Source organism: Chinchilla lanigera, unplaced genomic scaffold (assembly GCF_000276665.1).
Source record: "Chinchilla lanigera isolate Chin_1 unplaced genomic scaffold, ChiLan1.0 scaffold00036, whole genome shotgun sequence".
Classification (NCBI taxonomy): Eukaryota; Metazoa; Chordata; class Mammalia; order Rodentia; family Chinchillidae; genus Chinchilla; species Chinchilla lanigera.
In genome coordinates this window covers 20848683-20871025 of record NW_004955437.1, presented here as the reverse complement: position 1 = coordinate 20871025, position 22343 = coordinate 20848683, and the positions used below count along the sequence as shown (strand labels likewise).

The window sequence follows — 22343 nt, the reverse complement described above, 5'->3', positions numbered from 1 at the left end:
TCTTTATCCATTCATCGGTTTATGGGCATTTGGGTTGTTTCCAAGATTTAGCTATTACAAACTGTGCTGCTATCGACATGTTTGTGCATATATTGCTGTAGCATACTTTTTAATTCTTTCAGGAAGATACCAATAAGGGAAATAGTTGGATCGAATGGAACCTCTAGTCTTGGTTTTTTGAGGAATTTCCACACTAATTTCCACAGTGGTTGCACCAGTGGGAGCATGCTTTTCAATTTGGAGAAAATTTGGCAGACAAAAATCTACCTCAGAGTTGTTTTCAACTTGAACATTTTTTTAGCTTTAAAAAAACGGACAGTATTTTCTAAGGTGACGGAAAGGGATTTATAACTTATTGCAGAATTCTCTGAGGGGTGGTCGGTATATTCCTGAGCTTCTAGCAGATTGGAACACATGTCACTGATAGAGCGGCATTTAATTAATTTGGGGAGGAAGCTAAAACTTTAGTTGTATGTTAAATCTTATTCCCCGGAGAAGAGCCACAAAGGGAAACCTTTTGACATACTTCAGACAGCAGGCTGCCATGCTTTCAAAATAAAGACATAGCCTTTGAACGCTGCTTTAAAGATAGAAGCCTGTGTCATAGTCTGGATTCATTCTTAAAATGCTTGGGAAGATTCTGCCGGAAATACTTACTCATTTACACTCCCAACACACACACACAATTAACCACTGCTTGATCAAATGTCCCTTAAACTGCCCACATGTAACTGATAGTTTTGGAAAAGATTTAAATACTTGTCCTTGTCTTATCTGTAATATTTAGCTTGTATTTATTTCAGTCCCACACCCCTTTTCTTTTTTGAGTCAGGATCCCACTATGTAGTGAAGGGTGGCCTCGAATTTGAGGCTATCCTTCTGCCTTAGCCTCCTGAATGCTGGGATTGCAGGTGTGGGCCACCTCACCCCGGCTAGCCTGTATTTATTGGTAGAGCCAGCCCATTGTGGTGATCTTTGGATTTTTTTGGTTTTTGTTTGTTTTTGAAACATAGATCTCACTATGTAGCTCGTTCTTTTGGATTTTTTTTGAGACAGGGTCTTGCTGTATACTTCAGGCTGCCCCTAAACTCACTATGTAGGTCAGGCTGGCCTCCAGCTTTCAGCAATGGTGCTTCAGCCTCCTGAGTGCTGGGATTACAGGCATGTGCTACCGCACCTGGCTCACTATGTAGTTTATTTATTAATTTTTTTTTTTTGCTGTACTGGGGCTCGAACTCAGTACCTTGTGCTTGCCAGGCAGGCGTTTATGCCACTGAGCTATATCCCCAGCCCCTCACTATGTAGTTTAAACCGGCCTTGAACTCAGAAACCTCTGCCTCAGCCTCCCTAGTGTTAGGTTTACAGACTTGGGGTTACAGACATGTGCCACCACAGGCAGCCTGATCTTTGAATTTTTAACATGTGAGGTCTTAATGTTTATAAGAGTATAGCACTGTTGAACTTATTTAAGTATACTGTACTTACTGTCCTGTCCTCTTTGGAAATTTTCTGCCCTCTGATGCTTTGCTTCATCTCCTTACATCTCTCTCTCCCTCACCATGTAATGTTACTTCCCAGAGCTGGGTTGAAGTTGTTACTTGGTTACCTCCAGATATCTGATGAATGTAGTTATGTATTTGTCCTGAGTTTTATAGGTCCATGCAGTGCTTTGTACAAAACAGGACACCAGACAAAAGTAGGAAATGCTCTGAATAGGCTCAAAATCATGCTTTGGAGGGATGGGGAGGTGCAGATAAGATTTTTAGTTCTGAATAATATAAAGTACTGACTTACATCTTTCAGACTTTAAGACACTTAGAAGAAAATGAGAGTTAGTAGGCTTACATTGGAAGTCTCTGTGTAGTGAGATGATAAGGGAGTACATTTCCTGCCTCAGACTGCTTTAACCTTGGAATATCACTTGTGCCAGAGCAGAGCATTCCACAATAATAGTCAATATACTGAATGCCCTAAATGATCAGATTTGGTAGGGAAGATCACAGCCTGGCCAACCTAGGATTTCTCTCTCCTTGAGAATCTTTTTTTTTTTTTTTTGTCTTTTTGAGACAGGGTCTAACTATGCAGTTCAGGCTGGCCTTGAGCTCACTTTGTAGCCAAGGCTGGCCTTGAACTCGCATCAGTCCTCTTGCCTCAGCCTCCCGAGTGCTGGGATTTCAGGCGTGCGCCACCATGCTTGGCTGAGACTCCTTTATTCATTGGAGATTCCAAGAGCCTACCCTGAATGTTTCTCAGACTTGCCTTTCTGTGGTTAGGGAAATGAAAGATGGATGAAAGTGCACTTGCTATAACACCTTGGATTTATTGCGTCACTAGAAGAGTACCGTTTCTCACTAAGGAAGAAGAAATTTTTGTTGTTTCATTTTTGCTTATCTGCCCATGGAAGAGTGGGGATATTTGTTCTTCCATTGATTGAGATGCTTTTTCTAGCCTCAGTGGAAAGTAAGGTTACTAGTGCTGGCTTCACTTTTGTAACAACACCTGGTTAGCTGGAAGGGTCCTAATGGTTTCATTTTATAATTGAAAGGAATTGAGAAATTAACTTGTTGGTCTCATACAGCCAATTACAGTGGTACCTTGGTTCACAAACCTGATTCTATCCATGATTCTGTTTGCAAACTGAGTTGTACTAGAACTGAATCAGATTCATTGGTTCAGTTCAGTATTAACATTATGGGGAAATTTGATTTGGTTCTTGTCCAGTTCATTTGGAACCAGGCTTGTAGAGAGAATTGAGGTGCCACTGTAATGTGAAGGGATACCTCAAATTCGATATCCTAATCACTATTCAATTTTTTCCTCCAGTATGTTAAGATACTTATCTTACTAGGAAAGGAAGTTTGTAAGCATTCAAAGAGATGTGCTACCCCTGGAAAATAATTCACTTAGAGTGAGCTACATAAAAACAAGAATTTAGGGAGAGACCTGGTTGTTTTTGTTTTTTGAGACAGGGCCTCACTATGTAGTCCAAGTTGGCCTTGAGTTCTCTATGTAGCCTAGGCTGGCTTCAAACTTGTGATCCTCTTGCCTCGGCCTCCCGAGTGCTGGGATTATAGGTGTGCACTACCGTGCTCAGCTGGTTTGTTTCTTGGGAACAGTGAATCTTATTCTGGGTGTAGATACGGGGAAGGAAGGAAGGTTCTAATTGTCATAACATTTCTCCTTAGGGGTCAGGGATATAGCTCAGTGGCACAAGCACCTGCCTGGCAAACACAAGGACCTGAGTTTGATTCCCAGTACAAAAAAAAAAAAATTTGTTCTTTAATGACCTTGGGCTTAATTTACTCTAGGCCAGTAACTTCTGAACCAACCAATATTCTTATTTAACTTTGTACCTTCAGTTTTTAGCCAGGTGACTTCATTATTACATGTGAGAGAGATGAAGTACTAGAAAAATGTAATGAAAGGTATTTAATTACTTTGCCCTGCAGTTGAGGAAGATGGCATTTATTTATCTCTTGAGTAACACAGATTAACATGTTGTCAGTCCGTAGTAGATTCAACTTTAGTCTTATTCGTCAGCTGCCAAAGTATATATTGAAGATGTCCTTCCGTTTTATGGTGGATACATGTTTGCTGGGGAGGGATGAGATTCTGAGCTTGGAGAAGGCAGCAGTCCTCGTGCCTCGGTCAGTGCTGTATGGGAGGAAGCGCGTGTGCCTGCCCAGTCACTGGGTGAGAGGAGGCAGCTCCTGCAGGTGGGTGAAACAGGGGAGTCAGACCTGCTCCCAGTGCGCTCTGCTCCCCTAAGCCTGCGGTATGAGATGGAGAAGAGGAGAAATGAGGAACTGTAATCTGGCAGTACCAAGGCTATTTAATTCAGCGGAGCCTTTCAGAGATTGGGGGTTAAAGACATTTTTTTTTTAATAGGAAGGATTTTGTGTGGTTTAGAGGTACTGTAGGCTTGATTAATAGTGTTTGTGTGTAAAGATTTGCAGATCAGACAGCAAAGTTACTGTGGAGAAAGCTGCATCCTGTGGTGAGAGGAAGGGACCCTGAGCTGGACAGTTTATCCCTGAATGGCAGGTGATTCTCCTGACACCCAAGTCTTGAGGTGAGCAAATCAATGTGTGGAAGAGTTTTGCTGCTCTATTTATAGTAGAACAAAAATTTTGTTGAGACTAACAGTAAATAGGAAAGTCCTAGGTCACTATTTTCAAATTTATTCTTTGTTTTACTTCCCCCCACCCCACTATTGAGCATGCAGCCCAGGGCCTCTGCATGCTGGGGAAGCACTCTACTACTACCCCTTTATATTATCTTTGCTTTTTAGTTACTTTGAGTCATGGTTTTGCAGAGGTTGGCTGCAAACTTGGGATCCTACTGTCTCAGCCTCTTGAATGGCTAGGATAAGGCTTGTACGACTGTACCTGGCTTATTTGCTTTTTGAAGGCCCCTTAATATCTGTGTTTCTTAACTCTTAGCAGCTACCCTTTGATGTATGTCTCTCTTTTTTGAGACAGGGTCTCACTATGTAGTGCAGGCTGGCCTTGAATTCATGGTGATCCTCTTGTGGGCCACCACACCTGGAGTGTGTCTCATCTTTAAAGATCCCCTTCACCTGTTTCTCTGGCCATGTCTTAAAAGTGAAAAGCTGAGAAATCTTTGAATATTTACATCTAAATGAATAATTGTTTTGATCTCTAGGACAAGTGCCTTGTAAAACAGAAACTGTTCATTTGATTGAGTAGTTAAAGACGGAAAAACTTCCACAAGCAAGGATAAACTGGAAAATACAATTCAGTTGTAAATTTGTTGGAATTTTCTGAATACAAGATTATATCTATGAATAAAGAGAGAGTCTTTGTAATTTATCTGGATGCCTATTGTTTTTCTTGCCTGATTTCCTGGCCATCTTCATTGTGGTATAGATGTAGCAACACACAGAAAAAGGACATCTTTACCTTATTCTTTGGGACAAACCAGCCAGTCTTTTACCATTATGTAAGGTTTTAACTGTAGGTCTTTTTGAGACAGGATCTTGCTATGCAGTTCAGGCTGGCCTTGAGATCACTTTGTAGCCCAGGCTGGTCTCACTCTCCCAACCATCCTCCTGCCTCAGCCTCTCGAGTGTTGGGATTCCAGGTGTGCACCACTATGCCTGTTTTTTGTTTTTTGTGGGTTTTTTTTGCCCTAGTAATTGGACTTCACTTAGGCATGCTAGATATGCCCTCTGCCTCTGAGATACATCCTCTGCCTTTTAAATTTTTCTTTATTTATTTTTCAGTTCCACAGATTGAAAGCAGTGTTTGTACTAAGCTAAATCCTGGCCCTTTTTAAATTTTGAGATAGGGTCTCACTAAATTGCCTGTGCTGGGCTTGTACTTCTGGACTCCTGCTTCAGCCAGTTGCTGGGATTAAGATGTATACTGCCACATCCATTTAGGGTACTAGATTTGATTAATTAACTGTGGGGCTGGGGATCAAACTAGGGCCCCACATCTGTTTGGCAAGCACACTACCATTGAGCTACCCCTTAGCCCTATATTTTTCTTTCTGTATTGAGATGATCATATGATTATTTTTATTTTGTTGATATATATTACATTAGTGGATTTTCACATGTTAAATCAGCTTTGCAATCCTTGGATAAATCTTACGTGGTCTTGGTCTCTTTTTTAAAAAAATATGTTGCTGAATTCAGTTTGTTAGTATTTTTTAAAGAGTTTTGCATCTGTATTTATAAAGGATATTAGTCTATATTTTTCTTGTAGTATCTTCTGTTTTGTTATCTCATTTTAGGTTAGTTTTAGAAATACTCTCCTGATTATAGCAGAAGTGCTATTTACTGGTGAAATAGACCATTCCTCTCAGAGGTATTTATCAAAGGTGAGGTGGCTGGGTGTGGTAGCACATACTTGTAATCCCAGCCTTTAATCAGGAAGCTGAGGCAGGAGGATTGCCATGAGTTTAAGGCCAGCCTGGACTATATAGTGAGTTTAAGACCAACTTGAACTACACAGCGAGACCCTGTCTCAAAAAAACAAACAAAACAAAACAAAACAAAAAACTAACAACAACAAAAAGTGAAACTTAGGATTCTTCATCTTAAGATGTCATGATTAATCACTAGGCCATCAGAGGAACTCATGTTGGCATTAGAGGCTGTGTTTATGTTAGGTGTTGGAGTGCTTCTATATTGAAATAAAACTACTCTCGTCTGAGGAATTCCTAGCCCTTTATGAATAGGCAGCAGATAAAAATAGAAGCATAGGCCAGTGATTACTTCAAGCTTCTTCTGTGAGTAAAAGTGGAAGATGCTGATAGATATCCATTGTTTTTATTTTTTAAAGAAGTAGTCAAAAGGAATGAACTTGAAGGAAGCAAATAACTGGAATGGAAGCCAGGTTAGAATCTGAGTTTCCACCGTACCATTAGCAGTGATCTTTAATTAATTATTACCATCATAGATGGACTTGAAAACACCTGTGAAATCAAATTCAAAGGATTGATTCAGAATGCAGTTATCAACTTGTCAGATCCAACCTGCATTTTCTTGGAATCAGCTAGGCATTTCTGTGGAGAAAATGTATTTCCATATGTGTGTTCAAGCCCAAATGGCAGAAGGCATATTTGATATGATTTATTTTGTGTGGGTTTTTTTGTTTGTTTGTTTTTGTCTTTTTGAGACAGGGTCTCGCTATGCAATTCAGGCTGGCCTTGAGCTCACTTTGTAGCCCAGGCTGGTCTTGAACTCACAACGATCCTCCTGCCTCAACCTCCCGAGTGCTGGGATTATAGGCATGCGATACCACGCCTGGCCAATATGCTTTATTTTGATTCAGATTTCCTGATGTTCTGTGATAGACAGACATAGTAGGCATTTATTTAAGGTTGGTTGTGGACCTGGTACTTACCTCTATTTCCACTCCCCAGAGAAACCATTCTAAAGTAATATTTGACACCCACAACTTGCAGGAGGGAAGATTTATTTTGGCATGTAGTTTCAGTGGGCTCATTCCAGGGGCTGCCAGCTCCAAGGCAAAAACAGTATGGTGGGACGGCCCGCTAGGCAGAGGAAAGCTGCTCACGCTCTGCCCTGAAGCAGAGAGCCAAGGGAGAAACTGGAGATGGAAGATACTCCTTCCCTTCCAGGTCACATCTGGTGACCTGCCTCTTCCTGCCAAGCCCTACCTCCTAACAGCGCATTCAGTACCAGCTCACCTGTGGGTTAATCCATTGATGAGCATAGCACTCCTGTGATCAGGTATCTTCCAAAACCCCCACCTCTGAGCACATGAGGCTTTGGGGGGACATTCTGGATGTAAACTGTGCAAGTCTTTTAGCTAGTTTTCCTACTGTTTACCTCTGACTTTGAAAATAATGTGATTTAATGCTGTTTCTTGGTTTTAGATAGTAACAATTTCCTATTACGGAAGTTGACAATTTAGTTGGTCTATATATATATATATGACAGGTACATGGTATTAATATACACATGCGTATGATGAGTATTTTTATTTTATTCTAGTAGAAGATACACTGCCATTAACTGCTTCAAACACACTCATCTTAATCATTCTTGCCACATTCTGAAGCAGTTCTGGAGTCCTCTTATAAAGTGTCATCAAAACTATCCTGGAAAAAAAAACTATGCTGAATGCTGCTGCCAAGTACTATCTAACAGAAAGGCAGGCTTGTAAAAACATTACCGTGTGTCCTCATCCATCTTACTCACCTAGTGTGGCACCGTTCAACTTCTGGCTCTTCCCCAAAGTTATTAATGACCAGGAGACGTAAACCTTTTTTTTTCTTTTGGTCTTTTTGAGACAGGGTCTCGCTATGCAGTTCAGGCTGGGCTTGAGCTCATTTTGTAGTCAGGCTGGTCTCAAACTTGCAATGATCCTCCTGCTTCAGCTTCCCAAGTGCTGGGATTACTGGTGTGCACCAAATTCAGGATACAGAGGCAGCCACAACAGGGCAGCTAAAGACATTAGTGAAAGAGGTCTTCTGGAACTGCTTCAGAAAGTGGCAAGAACAGGGGTTGGGAATGTGGCTCAGTGGTAGAGCTCTTGCCTTGCATGCACAAGGTTCTAGGTTCGATCCCCAGCACCACATAGATTTACAAAAAAAAATAATAATAAATTTTAAAAAGAAAGTGGCAAGAACAATAGATAAGTGTGTTTGTTCAAGGCAGGGACGAGTATTTAAGACAGTATATCTTTTACTGTAATTTGTTTTGTTTTGTCTTTTTGAGATGGAGTCTGGCTATGCAGTTCAGGCTGTCAGTGAGCTCACTTTGTAGCCCAGGCTGGTCTCGAACTCCCAACCATCCTCCTGCCTCAGCCTCTCAAGTGCTGGGATTATGTGCATGCACCACTACGCCCGGCAGGTGTTTTTGTCTTTTGAGACAGGCTCTCACTATGTAATTTAGGCTGGCCTGGAATTCACTATGCAGCCCAGGCTTTCCTAGAACTCACAGTGATTCTCCTGCCTCAGTCTCCCAAATGGTATTATAGACATGCACTGCCATGCCTGGCTTTAATGATTGTTCTGAAACTAAGTTTTAACACACTTTTGGTTAATACTTACGTAGTATTTATTAAATTTCAATAAATATTAAAGACAAATGTGGCTAACACTGTTGGTTCCTGCCCAACAGCCATTTCCTTTTCACTGCTATCATAGATTCCCTGTTTTTTAAGTGGCAGTGTGCCAGACCCTAGGGTATGTACCATGGCTACTCTAAGGCAGTCATGTCTTCCCTAGTGTTTGAGCTAGTGGGCAGCTGTTCCAGTGCTGGCCAAGCAAGATGCAAGGTGAAGTCTGCTAAGGGTGTTCTGAGATTTTCCTCTCTGCTGGACAAAGTCCCACAAGGAAAGTGCCGTTTGGCACCACATTCCCCCTTGCTGTTTGGGACACCATTGTATAAAGGTGTAAGGACCAGCTCAGCCTTCTTGGAGGGTTTTGTCATCTTACTCAAACTGTACAGTTTGGACGGATTACTTACTATTTCTCTTTTCCAGCTGTCCATTTGTATGAATGGGTTTTACTTTTCCCTTCTGGCGCTACAGATCCAACCAAGGCCTTACACATGCTAGGCAAGTGCTTTACCACTGAAGCACAACCACAGCTCATGGATGTCTGATTTTGGAACCAGCCTTAATTAAAAAGAATTGTATGACAGAGGACCATGTGACAGTATAACAATCACCTATAGGTTACCTATATTACAGGGGGCTTTATCTTTGTGGTATTTTTTAAGTTTACAGTTTCTTGGGTATATACAGCTTATTACATGGGTTAATTATTTAAACTAATTTATTTGGTTTTGAAAGAGGCTGTTAGCCTACATGACCTTATTTCTGTCCCAGCTGTCTTGGCAAGCATATGTTTAGGCTTCACTCATTGGTCTTGTTTTCTGCCATGTGAGAATCACTCGTTTTTAGGTTAAAAACAAGTTTTTCTTCCCCTCTGTTCTCCAGCAAAGATACTCCATTTTACTTTCATGTTTTCCTGGTAATGCCAGCATCTAGAGTGTGGGATCAAGGGATTAGAGTTATCCTACTGTCTTGTCATTAAAGGATGAACAGAATTATAAATATCTACTGTTAACCTAGATCTAAAGATTCCTATTTGTTTTTAAATCCAAGCATGAAGACTAATATATGCGCAGTTTAAAAATAAACCTGAGCAGAATAGAAGCTCATGAAATGCTAGTAGACTACCACTTTCAACAGTTTCTAACAATTTTGTTGGTTACCACTGTACTGTGAAGAATATATATAAAGCATGGTATCTTGATTTCTAAGCATTAGGTCAGTGATGACAAACCTTTTAGAGCTTTCAATAGTAACAACCAGCTATAGCACATGTGTGCCATAGGTTTGCCACCACTGCATTAGACAGTACTGCTGACTGCCTGTTACAGAGGGAATCTAGAACACCTTTTATTACTTTTTGTCCTCTATTTACAATTTCTTTTTTTTTTTTTTTTTTACAATTTCTATTTTTTGTGATGCTGGTGTTGGACCCTTGGCCTCACATATCCTAAGCAAGCAATCTACTACTGATCTATACCCCTAATCCCCAGTTACCAATTTCTACAAGTTGTACTGTCATTTTTGGTTCTTCTTGTAGTTACCTTTAAATAATAGGTTTGATCCCCACCACTGATAAAAAAAATTCTGAATGATACAGTTAGAACAGTAACATTCAGGAATTCTTCCTATAGTATGATTTATCTACATTGTTACTATAGCTTGATTGTAAACATTAAAAACCAGTAAATAGCATATGCAATATTGTGATTTTTGTAATGTTCCAGTTTTAAAACAAAACATGATTATTTCCATAGAAAAGGAAATGAAAATCTTACTGGAAGGAAATACTTCCATGGTCAAGGTTAAATAGATTCTTTTTTCTTAAAAAAAAAAAAAAAGAGAGAATGATAATAATCTTGTTTTAGTTGAATATTGTATTATTTGTGAGCTATACATATATTGGTCTTTTTGTGTTCTTAAAGAATTTAAGTTTAATTTTCTAGTCATTTGTGACTTCATTGGTTGGTTGATTAATTAAATTAGGGTTAGCATAAATGTGGCAGGCAGTTTTAAGAAAATGAATTAACCAGGAAATTCTTGCTTCAAAAAATGTGTTTCTAAGCATGCATGTGTATAAGAAACCTTGACTATTTTGAGTTTTTCAGTCAGTTATTCTGGAATTCTTACATTTTTATAGCAAATCCAATATCCAATAAAGGAAATTAAAAGATTTTTTTTCCTGACATTTTATTCATAGTAGAATTTTAACTTACAAATATTTTTGGATTTTTGAGTAGTCCGGCGCCTTTGAGTTATACCATGGAATCACAGTTAGTCACTGTTGGGCTGATTCCAGGGTTTTTTGCTGTCTATCAGCTGCAGTTAAGTTTTTTAGCTTGTAATGTCCTAAAATTCAAAAATTTAAAATGCCGTGCTTTTGTAGTCATACTTTCCTGTGCCTTATTTAAAACATTAATGTCTTTTAGTTAAGACCCTAGTTTCTCAGTGTGTCTTAGCTTCTAAATTACTGTGCTCACCATTCAAGACCAAAAGTATTTTAGGAATGCATTAAAAAAACTATTACAGTTAATAACGGAGTTTAGCAAGGTTGCAGGATACAAGGTCATTATAGAAAAAAAACAGTTATATCTCTATATGCCTATAGTGAACAATCCAAAATTAAAACTAAAAAAAAGGAGCCAGATGTGGCATATGCCTATAATCCCAGCACTCAGGAGGCTGAGGCAAGAGTTCGAGGCCAGCCTGGCTACAAAGTGAGTTTAAGACTGGCCTGAACTGCATAGTGAGACCCTGTCTCAAAAAGACAAACAAAACAAAACAAAACAAAAACAAAAACAAAAGAAAAAGAGCTGTGCGAGGTGATGGGTGTGTTAGTTAACTTGACTGGGAATCACTTCACTCATATATTAAATATATGTGGCATCAAAGTAGTGCACTGTACACCTTAAACGTGCACAGTTTCATCAGTTACTCCCCAGTTAAGCTGGGGAGGTGGCACACAGTCAGGAATAAATAAATAATGCCGTTCAACATTGGTGAAAGAAATTAAAGAAGACCTAAATAAATGGAAAGATACTTGATATGCATGTATTACAAGGTGTAATATTTAAGACAGCAATACTCTTTTAATTGATGTATATATTCAGTACAGTCCCCTTCAGAATTCCAGCTGGCTGCTTTGGGGAGCTGATCCTAAAATTCATATGGAACTTTAAGGGACTTAAAATAGCCAAAACAATCTTTGAAAAGAAACATGAAAATTGAAGGACTTCTACTTATGAGTTTCAAATCCTGTTACAGATCAAGACTGTGTACTAGTGTACGGACAGACATGTGGGTCAATGTAATAAAATTAAAATTAAAGAGTCCAGGAATAAACTGCCAGGATTATGGCGTGTTGCTCTTCAGCAAGGTTTCCAAAACGGTTTGATGGGGGAAAGAGTCCTTTCAGCAAACAGTGCTGGTGCACTGAATATCCATCCACAACTGAAGTTGAAAGCCATAGCACAGAAACCAAAATGTAAGAGGTAAAACTATAAGGTTCTTATAAAAGAAAACAGGCACAAATATTTATGGCCTTGGATTAGGCAATGGTTTCTTAGATATGACACCAGAAGCACAAGCAACACCAGGAAAAAAATATAAATTAGACTTCAGAGTCAAAGTTTAAAATTTCTGTGCTTCAAAGAACACTAAGGGGGGCTGGGGATTTAGCTTAGTGGCACAGCGCCTGCCTGGCAAGTGCAAGGTTGTGAGTTCGATTCCCGGTACCGGAAAAAAAAAAAAAACAAAGAACACTAAGGAAAAAAGTCCACAGAATAGGAGAAAATATAATCATATATGATAAGGGATTTGTACCCAGAATGTATAAGGAATGATTATAACTCAATAAAAGGCTCATTTAAAATGGCAAAAGATCTGCATAGCTAGTTCTCTGAAGAAATGTGTGTTGTGGGCTGGGATTATACCTCAGTAGCACAGTGCCTGCCTGGCAAGTGCCAGGTCCTGAGTTCAATTCCCAGTAACGCCCACCCCTCCAAAAAATAGCAGAAATGTGTGTTGAAAAAAAAAAAAGAAATGTATGTTGAGATGTACAGCAGACACATGAAAAGAGCATACTCAACATAATTAGTCATCAGGAAAGTTCATATTATAATCAAACTGCAGAGAAAACTACCTCATTTCCACTAGAATGGCTACAGTCAGAAAGACTCTATAAGTATTCCCCACAACAGCTACAGTGTATGGAATTAGAATCCTCACACTGCTGACTGGAATGTAAAGTGGTGCAACCACCTTGGAAAGTAGTCCAGCAGCTCCCTGAAAGGTTAAATGTAGAGTCACCGTATGATTCAGCGATTGCACTCTTAGGTATATGCCCAAGAGAATGGATATCCTTACGAAAACATATAGATGAGGGGCTTTCGGCTCTGAAGCCCCCTACCACCTCACAGTAGCTGTCTGCCTCTTTTCCTCTTCTCACCAAATAAATTGTCCTTTGTTATACTAAAAGAAAAAAATTGTTTCAATCAGCATTTATTCATAACAGCCAAAGAGTGGAAACAGCCCATATATCCATCAGCTATGGAATTTTCAAACAAAATGGAGTAAATACAGTAGTGCCCCCTTTTCTGTGGGGCATACATTTCCAAGATGTTCTGTGGGTGCATGAAACTCTGGGTAATCCTGAACCCTAAATACTATGTTTATTCCTATACATGCACACCTGAGATAAAGCTTCACTTATAAATTAGACACAGTAAGAGATTGCCAGCAACAATAATAAAACAACTGTAACAATACACTGTAATAAAAGTTAATTTACAAATTATTTCTGGAATTTAACTACAACCATAGGAAGCAAGAGAGATGAAGTCAGACAAAGGGGGACTACTGTACAATGAAGTGTTGTTTGGCAAGGAAAAGAAATGAATATGAATGTAATTATAATAATACATTACATTAGAGGGCTGGGGACATAGCTCAGTGGTACCCGCCCGGCAAGCTCAAGGTCCTGAGTTCAATTCCCAGTACCAAAAATAATAATAATACATTAGAAGAGAGGATTATTTTCACTCACTGTCAAGAAATGGTAAATTTGCCAAGCATGACAATGCATACCTGTAATACAAGTTACTTGGGAGGCTGAGAAGATTATATGTAAGTTTGAGGCCCACCTAGGCGACTTAATAAGACCCTGACCAAAAATATTGTGGATGTAGCTCATGGTAGGGCATGCCCTGGTTCAGTCCCTAGTATCAAAAATGATGATGATGAAAGAAATGGTAAAAGTTTAAGGTGATAGGTATATTGATTATCCTGAGTTGATTACTACCCAATGTATATACATGGATCAAAACATATGCTGTACTTTGTAAATATATATAAATGTGTTAATCAAAAAAAAAAAAAAGTAAAATGAACTACAGATACTCCTTAACTTGCAATAGGGTTGTGGCTTTCAGCTCAACAAATGTCATAGCATGGCATTACAGTGCATGTAGGAAATGGGTTGTTTACTCTTTTTATCATGTGCCAAGCTGGAAACTATTTGCCTGGCATCACAAGAGTATCATGCTAGGTGTCACTAGCTCTGGTAATGATCACATTCTTCTTAAGTTTTTATACTATCATAGGTAAAATAAAAAATCATAAGTTGAGCCATCACACATCGGGGACCACTTGTGCTACCATATAAATGAACCCTGAAAACATGAAAGTGAAACACTCATAAAATACAGTCCCATTTATATGCAATATCCAGAACAGTCAAGGTACAGAAGGAAAAAGTAGATTAGTGGTTTCCTAGGACTGGAGGAAGGGAAATTTTGTAGGGATAATGAAGGTGTTCTAAAATTATGGTAGTGTTATACAGTTCTGTAAGTATACTTTTAAAATTACTGCATTATATACTTCAGGTAGATAAATTGTACGTTACTTCTACCTCAACAAAGCTATTTTTTAAAACCTATATCTTGCCAGCCCCACAGTCATAACTGTTCTTCAGAATTCCTCTCCATCTCCCATGTCTGGGCAGAATCTGTGCTGCCTGTTTCCGTGTTGGTTCTGTTACAGGGAAGTAACTCCCAACTGTTAGATTTCAGATGTGCCAAGTTCTTCTCTCCTGATATCAAAGAATGAATTCGAGGACCAAAAGGAATAGGGAAGATTTATTGAGAGAAAGCTCCAGAGAGGCAGGAGGGGTCCTGAAAGTGGGATGCCACTCAGCTGTTTTGTCTAGGGGCTTTTTATACAACAGAACAAGGTACATAGCAAGAGTGTGGAGAAGCGCAAAAGCATTTCTGGAAGGGGTAGGAGTGAGGATCAGAGTGTTCTGGTCAGGGTGTGCTTGTTACGTTGTTTCTACATGTTTGTTATATTGTTCGGGCTTACTGGACCAAACTGCTTGAGCTGCTTGCTGTTTATCTCTGGGGAGGCTGGAAGGCCTGGCCATCCTGTTTCCTTCTTGGGACCAAGTTTCTATCTACTCAGCCCTGGACCACAGGCTGGTTTACCTCATCTCTCTTCTGACTCTGTCCTGCAGATAGCTAAGTTTAGGTAGAGACTGAGGCCATTAAAAAGGTACTTTGCTATCTGCAGTAGTTCATTTCTTTAATACACATATGTAAGACTTCCTTCTTTCTGTCTTGTGCTTCTCCACTGCATGCCTGTTTCCAAACATGGTGTCCTGCAGAAAGGAAAATATGCTTGCTTCACTTGCAAGTTGAATATTGGTTAGACCACCTCACAGTGAAGCTTTACTCTTCTGAAATCCAGCCATGAACAAAAGTGGAGGTGACACGGAAATGTGCAAAGTCTGTCCACTAAAACTCCGCTTTGTTCTGCGAAAACTGTCACGCCCCCTTTCAGCATATTTGCCACTATTTTGCAGGGAAGTCTACCAAGCAGAATGCTGATTTCCAAACCCAAGAAAGAAGAAACATAAAGTTAAGATGGGTGTGAAGGGTGTGCCATGCATGGAATCATATCTTCTCAAAATCTGTCTGTTGAAGCACTAACTCACAACTGATGGTATTAGGAAGTGGGATCTTTGGGAGGTAATTAGGTTTAGATGAGGGTGGGGCCCTTATGAAGGGATTAGTACTCTTATTAGACTCTGGAAAGCTCCCCCCATGTGAGAACATCCCTCACCAGAAATCATCCATGTTGTCACCCTAATCTTGGACTTCTCACCTCTAGCACTGTGAGCGTCAGCTTCTATCACTGCAGATGTGGTGTTCTGTTACAACAGATTGAGCTGACTGAGACAGGGACAAAAGGCAGCTGTTAGCCTAATGAGGAGGAGGTGAGGAAACTGGCTTGGAAGAGCTTCCCCCATAGAGATTCTGTAATGATAGTGGCCTGTACAGAGCATTAGTTGAACAGGACTTGAGACTTCTTAGGTCACTGCATAGTGTAATAAACCGCGTTTCATGAAGATGCTTGTGATTCATCAAGAACAGGTTGAATTTTTCACAAGTGTTTCTGAAAACAGCAAAATGTATACATTAAAAATGTGTAGTTTTAAAGCTGGATATGTTGGCGTGTGCCCATAATCCCAGCACTCAGTAGACTGAGGCAGGAGGATCATAATGAGTTCTAAGTAGGCCTGGGCCACATAGGGACCCTATCTCAAAAAAGAAAACAAAGCAAAAACTAAATGTGTATAATTTTGTATATTGATTATACTTCAGTAAAGCTGTTACAAAGAAAAAGAATAGGTTGAAAAAACAGTTGGTAAAAATTTTAAATCCATACTAGAAATAAAAAAATAAAATAATTGAACTGTTCACCTGAAAGTCAAACTGTTTTCCGCTGTCCAGATGCTTTGTTCCTCATAATTTACAGAAGCCTTTTTGAGTTGTTAATGTATTTTGTTTTTCAAAGTAAAAAAGGGTAACACCAGGTAAATTTTTGCTTTCATTGGCCTAAAATTTTATGTGAAATAGTTTATACGATTTATGTCTTCTTTAAACCAGGAGCAGATGATTTCCAACTTTTCCAAGTGTTCTTAATCTGCAAAGCTTTTCTGGTTAGATCCTGGTGTTGAGTGCAGTAACAAGTGGGCTGTGGGAGCTCAAGGCCAGCCTGGGCTGCACAGGAGACCCTGTCTCAAAAAAACAAAACAAAGCAAAAAAAAAACCAAATGGGCCATGGACCTTTGTGCCCGTATCTTCCTAGCAGTAAAACAGGAAGAGTGTCTTAGAATATTATGTAACCTACCCTTTCACATAATTTCTAAAACTATTTCCCTGTTGTATAAGATGAATGTGAGGCTTAAGTAATTTATAAAACCTGCAGGTGCACAGGCCTTGCCCACCTAGAAACTACTCAAAAAACAAACCCTCTCCATCCATTTGTGTAACCCTCACTAGGGGGCAGTGACACCCCCTCCATCTGCCTCGTCTTCCCCCACCTCCAGTGAAAACAGTGCTTTAGGGCAAATGTTGATGGCTCAAATGTTGAATAAACTGCTTGCCATACCACCTGCCTCTTACCTTATTGCTTTATAATAGATAAATGGCCGTGACCTTTGCAGCCCTTTGCTTTCAACAGCTGACTCCCACTCTTTGGAGTTAAGATTGTGGTAGAGTGGAAAGAGGGCTGGACAAGGAAAACGACTTCTGGGTTGTTGCAGGAATTCTGATTCAGTTAGACTCTTTTTAACAAGCACCCCAAATGATTCTGATGCAGATACCTGAAGCTCACAATCCTCCAAATACTGTCCTAGTAGTTTCTAAATGTAACACAATAGTTTTACTGGATTACTATGGAGAGGCTGAAAGCCACATATTTTCCTTCCTAATAAACTGAAAATATGGCTGTGTAGAATAGTTGTAGAAATAGTGAAAAAGAAAGTTGCTACCCTTTGGTTTGAAAACCTTAAAGATATTTTTGTTTTGGAATACCTTCATGTGCTAATAGATGCCCATCTGAGGACATTCTTGTGGTTTATTTGCATTCTGGGACAATTAAGTCTTTCTTTCCCATTGTCTAGAAAATATGTTTAGCATTTAATTCGGATTGTTAGAGCAGAGGTGGGGGGTGACTTTTTTTATTGGCCTTGTCTCACTTAGGAAAGCACTAGCTTGACTATTTTCCATTCCATCTGGAGGAAATGACTTACTGGCATTCGTGTGAAAGTGTCAGATACTACTGCAAGACATTAACTCCAAGAAAATCACTGAATTTGTAAACTCCTCCCTCTAGTTAGTTTAATATTGATACTTGTTTAGATTAAATATTTCTTACCTGCTTTGGGAAGACTGACATTTCCATCCTTGCAGTAAGTGCTTTGGGTTTTTTCCACTTGCTTCCTTGCATTTTAAATAAGTTAGCTTGTTCCTCCATTTCCTAGGGTGTAGCCATTGCCATGTTGTTTGAGGAAGTCAGCCTGAATCAGACTCTCCTTGTTTTAGTACACCCTAGTTAGAGAATCTAAAATCACTAACTGCAAGTAATATGTAGATTCTACTTCTTTAATCTGAGTAGTTTTGTGTGTAATTTTACTTTGACAGGTTTTTCCTGAGTTAAACCCATTGTGAATGGAAAGCTCCAACTATTTCTTCGTTATTTAGGCAGGGTTAGTAGATATGCTGGGCTACTTATTCCCCTTTCCACTGTCACCCCCTTTAGCAGATAGCACTAAGCCATCACTTTCTTTTTTAGTGAGCCAGGTGTTAGAATCAGGAGCAGAGCTCCAGCCATCTGCTACATTTGGCCCACATCAGGTATCGCTAATTGTTGCATAGTTTTATATCCTATTTATAGCCACTTGTAACTTGACCAGGGACAAAAGAAATGTGTAGTGCCCCCCTCCTAGTTTTATTGAGGTATGATTAGCCAAAAAAATTGTATAAATTTAAGGTGTACAACTTGATAATTAATGTACTTATGTATAGTGAAAGTTACCACAGTTGAGTTTGTTAGCGCTTGTGTGTGTGTGTGTGTGTGTGTGTGTGTGTGTGTTGAGAGCATTTGAGATCTACTTAGCAAACTTTGGTCATATAATACAGTATTGTTAATTATAGTTACCATGCTGTACATTGAATTACCAGAACTTAGCCATCTGATAACAGAAGGCTTTTTTTATTTTATGAAAAAACAAATTGTCATATCCAAAAAATAAGAGAATAGTAATAGCTATTACACTGTTTATCTTCAAAATAGTTACTCAGTACAAGACATAAACCAAAATATTCTTACAAAAGAGAAACAAATAATAGCACAAACTTTCTTTTCAACGAATTAAGATAAACTATAAGTGGAGCAAATTAGCATATATATTGAAATATTTCTAAAACAGTGGAATAGGTAATTTGGGGCAGTATTTGAACTTCTCCCTACTTCCTGTTTATATCTTCTTTTTTGCACTCTGTGTGTGTGTGTGTGTGTGTGTGTGTGTGTGTGTGTGTGTGTTTCATAGAAGAGAAACCCTGGGAGTATTTGAGCTTGTAGTCTGACTTCACTTAATCTTATGTTCTCAGGTTGCACCATTTACCTACAAATGCCTCAAGTTTATCTCTCTATTGGTCTGTTGATGGACAAATGTGCTGTTTCCAATACTAGCAATTCTAAATTATGCTGCTAGAAACGTGGGTATGCATGTATCCCTATAATATGATGATTTTTAACCCTTTAGTGAGTATAGCTAGGAAGGGAATAGCTGGGTCATACAGAGTTTCTAATTCTAGTTTTGTTTTTTGTTTTTTTTTTTTTTTTGGTTTTTCTCCGGTACTGGGAACCGAACTCATGACCTTGCGCTTGCCAGGCAGGCGCTTTTGCCGCTGAGCTAAATCCCCAGCCCCTCTACTTCTAGTTTTTTGAGGAGTTACCACATAGAGTTCCATAGTGGTTGTACTAGTTTACATCCCCATCAGCAGTGTAGTAAAGTTCCTTTTTACCCATGTCCTTGCCAACATTTGTTACTAGATTTTTTTGATGATAACCGTTCCTTTTTAAGTAAGATGATACCTCAGTGTAGTCTTAATTTTCATTTCTTTGATGACGAGTGATAATGAGCATTTTTTCATGAATTTATTGGCCACTTCTGAGAAGCGTCTGTTCGCTTTGGTTACCCATGTTTTGATTGGGTATTTTATTTGGGAGGGGGTCTAATTTTCTTGAGTTCTTTTTATATTCTTTTTATTAGTCCTCTGTCCATGGAATAGCTGGCAAAATTTTTTTTACTTTGCTGTTTTCTTTGGCTTGTAGAAGCTTTTTAATTTGATATGATCCCGTTTATTGATTCTCAGTATTATTTCTTATGCCATTGGGGTTCTGTTCAGAAAGTCTTTGCCTACACTTATGTCTTTAAGAGTTGTACCTATTTTATTTCTAGCAGATTAAGTAGTTCTGTTTTAATATTTAGGGCTTTGATCCATTTTGATTTTAGTTTAGTACATGGTAAGATATATGGGTATAGACTCAGTCTTCTGAATGTGGATATCCAATTTTTCTAGCAACATTTATTAACGTCTGTCTTTCCTCCAGTGAATGTTTTTAGTTCCTTTGTCAAAGCTTAAATAGGTGCTGGGGATGTAGCTCAGTGGCATAAGCACCTGCCTGGCAAGCGCAAGGTCCTGAGTTTGATTTCTGGTACCAAAAAAAAAAAAAATTAAATAGCCGTGTGTATCTGGGGTTGTTTCTTCTTCTGCTCTGTTCCATTTATTTACATGTCTGCTTTTGTGCCCGTACCAGGCTGTTTTAATTCTGTAGCTTTATAGTATAACTTCATGTCTGAGATTGTGATGTCATCTCCTTTGCTTTTGTTACCCGGGATTGCTTTTGCTATTCTAGGTCTCTTCTGATTCCATATAAATTTTAGGGTTGTTTTCTCTAGCTCTGTGAGAAATGATGTTGCTATTTTGATTGGTATTACATTAAATGTGTATATGAGTTTTGAAAGTATAGCCATTTTTGATTATGTTGGTTCTGCCTATCTAGGAATAGGTGTTATGTTTTCATTTTCTGGTGTCTTCTTTGATTTCCTTTTTCAGTCTGATGCAATTTTCACTGTAGACGTCTTTCACTTCCTTAATTAATACCTAAGTATTTAATGTTTTTATGGTATTGTGAATAGTATAACTGAAAACCCTTGTCTTTTGGTCAGCCTCTTCTTCCCCTACTCCTGACATCTACCATTCTATTTTCTTTCTATGATTTTAACTTTTTTAGGTTCCATATTCAAGTGAGATCTTGCTGTATTTATCTTTCTGTTTGGCTATTTTCACTTAGCAAAGATTAATCCATGTTCTCACAAATGGCAGGATTTCCTTTTTATGGCTGAATAATATTCTTGTATATATATGTGTGTAGTACTCTTCTCCATCTCTGTGCCCATTTTCTTTATCCATCCATCAGCTCGTTAACTGACAGATACAGTAGTTAAGCTGTTCACATGTTTTGCTTCTGCTTTCATTTCCTTTGGGTATATATCCAGAAGAAGAATTGATGGATAATATGGAAGTTCTGACTTGACCTGAGTTGAGTTGAGTTAGGGCCTTGTTATTTTTTTAATTTTTGAAGAACCTCCAAACTTTGCCATGGTGGCTGTACTGTTTACTTTCCTACCAGTGATATACCTTTTCAACATCTTGGCCAACATTTATCTTTTGTGGGTCATTTTGTTTTTATGATACTGAAAATTAAGTCCAGGGCCATGTGCATCTCCAACCCTTCTGATACTTTATTTTTTGCAGTACTGGGGATTGAACCCTGGGCTTTCACACAGAGCCACATACCCAGCACATTTTTTATTTTGAGACAAGGTCTCATTAAGTAACCCAGGCTGGGTTCGAACTTGTGATCTTTTTTTTGCCTTAGATTCCCAGAGTTCTGGGATTACAAATATGTACCACTGTACCTGTTCTTTTTATTTTTTATTTTGAGATAAGATCTTTCTAAATTGCCCAGGCTGGCTTCAAACTTGCATTTCTCCTGTGGTAGCCTTCTGAGTAGCTGGGCTTATAGGTCCCCCCGCTACTACATGGCTGTCTTGTGTGTTTTGTTTTGTTTTTTGAGACAGAGTCTCACTGTGTAGTTCAGGGTAGCCTTGAACTCATTGTGTAATTGAGGCTAGCCTCAAACTTGCAGCAATCCTCCAGACTCTACCTCGAAAGCTGGGATTACAGGCATGGGCCACCTTTGATGACAGCCGTCGTAACAAATGTGTGGTAGTAGCTCACTGTGGTTTTGAGTTTTATATCCCTGATGATTAGTGATATTGAGTACTTTTATGTACCTGTTGGCCACTTATACACAGCAGGTTCTTATAACTATCAGATTATTGTTTATAAAACATACCAATAGCTCTTACTGAGAAGCAGATTGTCTGGTAGAGAATTCTACCATAACTCTCTCGGGGGGATATCAGTCTCAGTGCTTCTGTGGAAAGCTTTTAACCTAAAGGTGCCTGTTTTCTCATATGCTTGTTTATTCCTTCATTTAAAGTATGTTTTTGGCTGGGTATGGTGGCACATGCCTGTAATCCCAACACTTGGGAGGCTGAGGCAGGAGGATTATTGTGAGGCCAGTCTGGGCTATATAGTGAGTTCAAGGCCAGCCTGAACTACATAGTAAGACCCTGTCTCAAAAAGCAAACAAACAAACACAAACAAAATGTTTTTGAAGATTTTAATGTTAGGATACAGGCCAGATATAAATAAGACAGCCCAGGCATAAGGAACTGAAAGTCTGCAGAAAGTCTGATAAACAGGATAGTAGATGAAACATATTGAGTGAGATGGGAAGAAAGAGTGGTTAAGAGGGGGAGGGAGGGGCTGGGGAGTTAGCTCAGCAGAACAGTGCCTGCCTGGTAAA

At 39.1% G+C, this 22343-nt stretch overlaps 1 protein-coding gene across 2 annotated transcripts in view; it reads left to right on the top strand.

Moving 5' to 3' along the window:
• Eif4ebp2 (eukaryotic translation initiation factor 4E binding protein 2) overlaps nt 1-22343 on the top strand; it is a 35125-nt gene that overhangs the window by 8849 nt on the left and 3933 nt on the right. The gene's annotated exons all lie outside the window — the stretch shown is intronic.